The sequence below is a fragment of the Xenopus tropicalis genome, chromosome 4, assembly GCF_000004195.4.
Source record: "Xenopus tropicalis strain Nigerian chromosome 4, UCB_Xtro_10.0, whole genome shotgun sequence".
NCBI classification, from domain to species: Eukaryota; Metazoa; Chordata; class Amphibia; order Anura; family Pipidae; genus Xenopus; species Xenopus tropicalis.
In genome coordinates this window covers 71,352,140-71,359,936 of record NC_030680.2, presented here as the reverse complement: position 1 = coordinate 71,359,936, position 7,797 = coordinate 71,352,140, and positions in this window count along the sequence as shown.

Here is a 7,797-nt window from a genome sequence, read left to right as displayed (position 1 = left end):
AGTCTACCCGCAGGGGAGTGTCAGTCTGTATGACACTCTGTATGTGGTGTTGCCTGTACCACTGGCCTCTGAGAAGCTGTATTGTGAGTGACCCTGTGGATGTTAAATAAACACTTATTATTTTGTTGTTTGCAAGAACCTCTGGTGCCCTCTGTTTTTTTCTTCTGCATAGCAGCACGAGAGGTGTAGTTTCACAACACCCTCACCTTCCTCTTCCACTTAGTGAAGGCCCATTCTGGGTAAGAGAGTACAGTGTACTACTACTGGTACTAGTCTGGAAAGGCAGATATTGCGCTGAAATATATTTACATTGGTTAGATAGTACATACATGTTTAAGTGGGCCAACTCCACACCAAACTAAGCCTCTTTGATATTTTAAAAGTAATTACAGTCACCATCATGAAATCTTTTAAAAGCTGAAATATGCCACAAACAAATGAAACTTTTTTTAAGGCAAAACTTTAAGGTAGTGACACACAGGGAGATTAGTCACGGGTGACTAATCTCCCTGCAATGCCATCCCACCGGCTAGAATGTAAATTGCTGGTGGGCTGGCATACGCAGCGCTGCGATTTGCCGAAGTCACCGAAGTTGCCTTGAGAGGAAACTTTGGCGACTTCGGCAAATTGCGGCGCCAGTAAATCCAGCAGGAGGGGTGAGAGTTCTTATTTACATTTACATCAGAATATCCAAGGCTATTGTGATACTAATATCTACAGTTAGTACTAGTGGTTGTATATATAGTGTATGTATGTGAGTGTATAGATTGGTAGGTGTGGGTTAAGTGTGCTGGGTTTACTTGGATGGGTTGAACTTGATGGACAATGGTCTTTTTTCAACCCTATGTAACTATGTAACTATGTAACTATGTAACTATTTGATCATGCACTGACAATAAAAGCTTTCTGTTTTCTTTCCCTTATTGTCCCCACTTATTCTGCTGTTTTTAGCTGTTTAGTTTAGTTAGCTGTGCCTCCTTTGCCTTCACTCCAAATGATGATTCATACATAGACGTGGCTCCGGTTGGGTGCTTGGGCGGCGATGTGGAATTGTGGTCTTATACAGGGACACTCCTGTGTTTGTTCACCTAATGACCCGGAGCTTTACTCACTTTGCCTACCTGTTATTAGTACACTTATACTGAATGCTGTTGCCTTGTTTCTTTTCAGTGTAATAAGCTTGTTACTTGTTTGCAACACTTTATGTGTTTGGTTACTTACTATGTCTATATTCTAATTTCTGCAACTCAGAGCAGAATAAGATAAACTAACATATGCATTGCAGTACATAAACCTGCACTGCATGGGAAGTGCATGTTTAAACACCCTTTTGGGATGACCCAAACATTTCTGAAATTCTGAATGAATAAAATGTGAGCTTAGGGACTGGCCTGGATGTTATATAGGGTATAATATATACAGCTTGTACTGTCTATGACACTGTAATATATTAAAATCACAATGTATTTTATGCAGGCCAGGGCTCAGAGCAAAAAACACAAAAAGTCTCCGGCATACCTAAGATTAAGGGAGGATGCATCCGAAAAGCGAAAGGTGTCTGATGCTGCTGTATGTTCTTATATCATCCTACTAAAGATCCATATTTTTACATATTTTATATATATATTTTTTTTACATTCATATGTAAGTTTTGGAGTGTGGAGGGAGACTTCATTTATTTTTTTTCCTTTGGGCTGTATAGACAAGTATTTATTTCTAAATGTGTCCAAAGTGTGTTAAATATGTAATCAAAGCATCACACATGCATGAGGGCCCAGCGCCTCCACACATCCTATGTGTGTTCAATGACAGGTACAGGGGGCAAGTGGGGACCAGCTTTGGAGGAGGCGCCTCGGGCGGCCCAGGGACCAAAAACAGCCCTGCATTGGTGAGCACTACAGATTTTTTTTAATTTAAAGGAGCAGTTCACCTTCTCATAATTATAATTTTCAAACAGAATGCCACAATAATGCTTTCTATTTTAACATTTTTTAAATTGCTATTGAAAGCAATATAGGTCTGTTTATATTTTTTTTGCAAAAAAGTTAACTGGATGGGCTCAATTATCTATTTCTAATGATGTTTCTAAAGATGTTGTTCTTAAACAAAATGAAGCTTAAACTTGCTGACTAAGGCCATCTGCTGGCTATATGTGTGAAGTTTTATTCTGGTAGGATATAGTAACATATTACAATGTAAAAGAATGTGATAGTGTTAAAAGATAACATTTGGGTACTTCATTTGGAGCATTCTTAGATGTATCTGTACCAACAAAGCACCATTCACATGGTAGCAAATGAAAGCAAGATGAGAAATATTGAAAGACAATATAAGGGAAGAGGGCAAAAGTGACTGTGATCTGTGGTGTGCCCTAACTGTTGTGGTTTGTACCACTTACTCTGTTGACAATCAACCCTACATAGAAAAAGAGTCATTGACGGAGTGACGCACTCCTCATTTCACATGTTGCCAGTTTACTAGCACCATAATGATAAAGCATAAACACCAAAGAAAAAAAAATTAAGGTCTTATGTGGTAAGGTGATTTACTGGCTAAAACTGCTTTGACAGTTTCCAAACGACATATCCTTATCAGGTATTATATATTAATAAGGATATATAATAAAAGGTATAAAACTTGCTATGTGTCTATTTATATGTAATGTCTATTTATATGTAATGTAAGTTTTATTTGTAAATTAGTAAAGCTTGCATTTTTTTCAATAAACCCATTTACCCCTTTAAATGCATCACCTTATCACAGAAACTGTTCTTTTTAAACTATAGGGCTGATTCACTAAAGTGCGATAAATTTTAGCGCACACTTTTTTGCGTTAAATAAGACGCGAAAATTAGCGCGCGATTCACAACAGTATTACTGCGTGCGTTAAGTCACGTATCGCATGCGTTATTTTTCGCGCAACCGCATGCGTTAAATAGCGAACTGAAAAGAATACTAACACATGATTCACAATTACTTAGGCGCGCTAAATATCGCATTAGGCTATGCGAAAAATAACACCTACTTGAGGCAGGCGATAATTATAGAAAAGTACAGTAAATGAGTGTAACACTTGTTTGGCTTAATAGGGGTATTATACCAGGCTAGTTGGACAATTAGAGCACGTGTTACAGCAACCCCCTTTCCCAGGAATGGGCCTCCGCTATATGGGAGCTATGTCAGGGGCTATATGGTGTTGCTGAACTACAACCCACACTGGTGTTATGCAATATAATAAGTGATAGGACGCCAGGAGCTCTTGCAGTTAACTGAATAATACTTTATTTGGACAAGGCACATATGGAATAGTGCAGCAGGGTATATACTCACAGTCACAGCAGTATAGAACTTGGTCACAGAGAACAGCAGCAGATGTGACACTTAAGGTAACAGTATAGCCCACTTGGAGGATATGCAGAGTATTAGCTGTATGCCAGGAATGGATGCCCTTTACTGGAACGGATCCCTTCCAGCCAACTATGGTTCAGGGTGAGGAACTGCCTGAATCCTGTGTCTTAACTGTGGTCCCTACAGCAAGGCATACAGAGCCTGGGTTAGACTAAACCCTTACAGTCTCCTTTGATGGGGCTATTGCTGCCCTTACTAAATAAGCTATCTATGCTCACCACTCCTAGAGGGTGCTATTACATATGACTGACTGTGCTGGCTTTATCTCATTCACGGGGCCCGGTCCCCGACTTACAAATTAGCAGTTCTCCTTACTGGGGCCAATGCCTCAGGCTCAGTGACTAGCAGCCTTAGACACCAGCAGCCAAAGAGGAAGACACTTCCTTGTGCCAGACACTATATAGTCTGCACAAGGGGAGTGGTCAACCTGGCTAAACCTATAGGGGGTAGCCTAATAACTGTAATCTGAGTGTAGAGGGCTCTGCCCTATTACAGCACAGATAAGGAAAAAGGTAGGGGATAACACCATAGGGAGCTTAACCCTATGGGTCCCTACATGAGCTTTTGGCAATAAAATATGGACTTTGCAGTGCTATTTATTCAAGTATGTGTTGGCCCTAGAGTGACGCAGCCTACAGTTTGCAGGGAAATGGTCATTTTTAATACAGTAATTTTACGAAAGTATTGGCATGTATGGCTAACATGACGTGCGTTTATTGTTTCGCCAGGCATGGATTTGCGGTGAATTTTTGGACGTGCGGCGAATTTTTCCACGGCAAATTTTTTCAATGGGTTTCGCAAAACAATCCGCCAATGGCAAAACGCATGAAAAAATTTGCTGCTTTAAAATTCGCCGCGAATCCATGCCTGGCGAAACATTTCAGCAACTGTAGCCGCATATAAATAGTCGCGCACGACATAAAGATAAACGGAACAGATTCGCTTATCACTAGCAGTTACTATTTATAAGCAGCTACTATTTATATGCTACCATTTATATGCTACCATATATTTGTGGCGACAATTCATATGCGGCTACTATCTATTTGCGGCAACTATACGTTAATTAGCGCATGTACCGGCAAATACCGAACGAAAATAGTCTTTGCGAGTTAAATAACGCATGCAATATTGCGTGTAAATTAGTGCAAGTATGCTTATAGTGAATCGTGCGCTAAGTCGTAAAAATTTAGACGCGATAAAAATTTTTAACACACGCTACAAATAGCGCACGTTTTATCGCACTTTAGTGAATCAGCCCTTATGGCTAACAGTACATCTCTGTATACAATAACCACATTAAAATAAGTACTATGTAACACTGAATTATTTAGATCTCATAGTATTGATGGTTGGTTAAAATAAAGGTACTGCAGAGAATTTGCTTTTTCATACACATCTAATTTCACTGTAATTCTACTTGTTGCTCTCTGTGCAAAAACACCACATTTAGTGTATAGGAAAGCATTCAATGACTTGAATATAAAATTAGTAGATTTATTTTAAATACTATCTTCCAAGTGTTGGTATAATTGTCTTTCATAATAGAAACCTTTCAGTAATTATATAATTCTAGGTAGCACCACAACCTCTGTAATCATAATTATATTACAGGTTGTTATTATGGAAACACTAGTGCATGTTAAGTGTTACTGCAGATTGCATCCGAAATGAAAATTGTTCTCTCCCAAAAGATGATTTTTTTTTTTAAATACAGGTATTAACTGTTTTTTTCCAGTCCCTTCCTGCAGAGAGGAATTAGAAATATATGGTTATGTTCCCCAGTATATTATTGTCCACTTAGTCCATTGTAATATATTTATATAGATCAGTGCTGTCCAACTTCTGTGGGACCAAGGGCCGGAATTTCTCTGACCTACGTGGTGGAGGGCCGATAGTCAAATGTTGACTACGCCCATGTATGTGAAAGCCACACCCTCTTATAAAGACACACCCCTTTGCCACACCCATTTTTAGACAACACACATGCTGGCATCTGTAGAAACTGGGAGCTGGGAGCTAGACCACAGGTAAGAATGTGTTTTTCTCCTGTCTCAGAGTACAAGCTCCCCATTTCATAGTGTAAAATAGAAAATCAATAAATAAATTGTAAGAATTGTCAACATGGCACATAGAGCTAAATTAATGTATTTTGGGAGCATTTATTCACAAACTGGGGACCTATATTACAAGGTCAGCACCAGTGTACCTACTGTAGGTACATATGCTGACAAAGCAGTAAGAGAATGCCTGGTACATACACTAGCACAGCACTGCTACAACCTCAAAGACCAGAAACTGAACAGGTGTACCACTGGCAGTATGTGCCTTAAGTATGTGCAGATTAGCATAGTGCTCTAATACAGGAGATTCAGTGATCAGTGGGACCTCAAAATATTTATACATGCACTTAGATTGTAAGCTCTACGGGACAGAGACCTCCTTCCACTGTAAATTATACCACATGGCACTGTGTCTTTACACTTATTTATTGTATTTATTATAATACTTGTCCTCCCTGTGTGTAAGTTTCTCTGTTGTAAAAATGTACAGCCCTGTGTACCCTTGTAGCGCTTTCTAAATAAAGTTATACATACATACATGCATACAAGACTACAAAAAAAATTTGCACTTGTTTATTACCACAATAGATTGATATAGGCCAGAATAATCCTCAACATTTATACAGAAGGAAATCTTTTACAGCACTCATTAAAAGGCACATTAAACCCACATAAAATGGTACAATAAGGCTTAGCAACAATGGGTACCCTGATTTCCTGTATCAAATTGAACACTGACCTCCAGCATTGAATGGGATAGGAATCACAACTGGTACACTGAAATAATACCCCAGTATAAATTGGTACTGTGACCTATTAAGCCCAAAATTCACCCCATCATAAATTACTACAGACACCCCTAATATTAACCACCAGCAGGGACTGACACTGTGACCCACAGCGTTAAAAATCATTATCCCCACAGTTAGGCTCACCACTTTTAGGGCAGGCTCTGGTAGTATGATGCAGGCATGGGCAGCAAGTTTAGGGACCAAGGCAGCAGATGGCAGGTGGCAAAAGACCAGATGAGGATCGCGCAGCCGCATTCTATCTGCTGAAGGCACCTTGCCAAATACAAAGGGAATGTGGGGGCGGAGCTTGTGCCGCGAGTGGGCGGAGCTTGTGACATCATATCTGGACGTCCTATTGGCCGGTAGGAGACTGACTGAATAAAGCAGGGAGACTTTAATGAAAGTGCGGGGAGACACTGGACAATGTGGAGATGCACAGGCTGCTTGTTAGGTAATCGGATTAGTTAGGGGAGGTGTGCGCACAGCCTAGATTTCAGATTTACCCACAGTGTCGCGGGCCGCAGTATACAGCCTTGTGATTGTGCTAAAATATTCCATATGCCATTTGTTAAAGGTACCTGCGTCCAAAGCTGCTCCTTGAACTTCAACATTGTTGTGTTTAGCGCTGCTGTGTCCATCTTGCTTTCTGTACTAAATCATACCGAGCTACAGCTATTCATGTTGGGGAACCCTGGAGCTACTACCACCATGCAGGCAGTGTCAATAAGCGCATTGTATTTGCACCTAAATAATCACATGCAAAGGTAATGTTGATGCTGAGATTGGGAAGTTATGTAATCCAAACCATTAAACTGTTCAGTGCATCTGATTCACTTCAAGCTGTAAGTGCAACTGCATGTGTTTTGACACACTAACTGCAATTCAGTTAGGCGCCTCTCCACATCGTAGAAGCAATTACGTTAGAAAAATGGGGGGAAACTGCTGCAATGTGGGTAAAATAACATGTCAACTTGTGTCTAAAATTGTGTTTTGCACACTGCACTTGCGCTCACAAATGCGCCCTTGTATATTTTCACCAACACCCTAACTTTTCAGTCTCTGTGGGGATCCTAGGGGATCTTTCCATAATTTGGATTACCATACTTTAAGGCTACTAATAAATATTACAAAAAAAAACAAAAAAAAAAACCCAATAGTATTGTTTTGCTACCAATTTAAATGTATGCAGCTTAGTTACCATAAAGTCCAAGGTACTGTTTTATTATTACAGTGAAGGATATGACAAAAAAAAATAAAAAAGAATTCTCTGTTTAACTAGGGCTAACTAGAACATGCCATTCCCATTTCAGAGCTTCCTGGATAATGGGTTTCCAGATGACATACACTGTTATCCCATACAGTTGGGGTTACAGGAAGTGAAGACAAAATACATGTCTGTGGCCCCTGGTACAGTCACAGCCCAAGGGACACTCGTCCTCAGTTTCTGCTCTCCCAACCAAAAGTAAAACACAGAATATACATCACAACACAAAACCATGTTTCACTTTTCTGAATCTGTGCCACCTTGTGGCAAT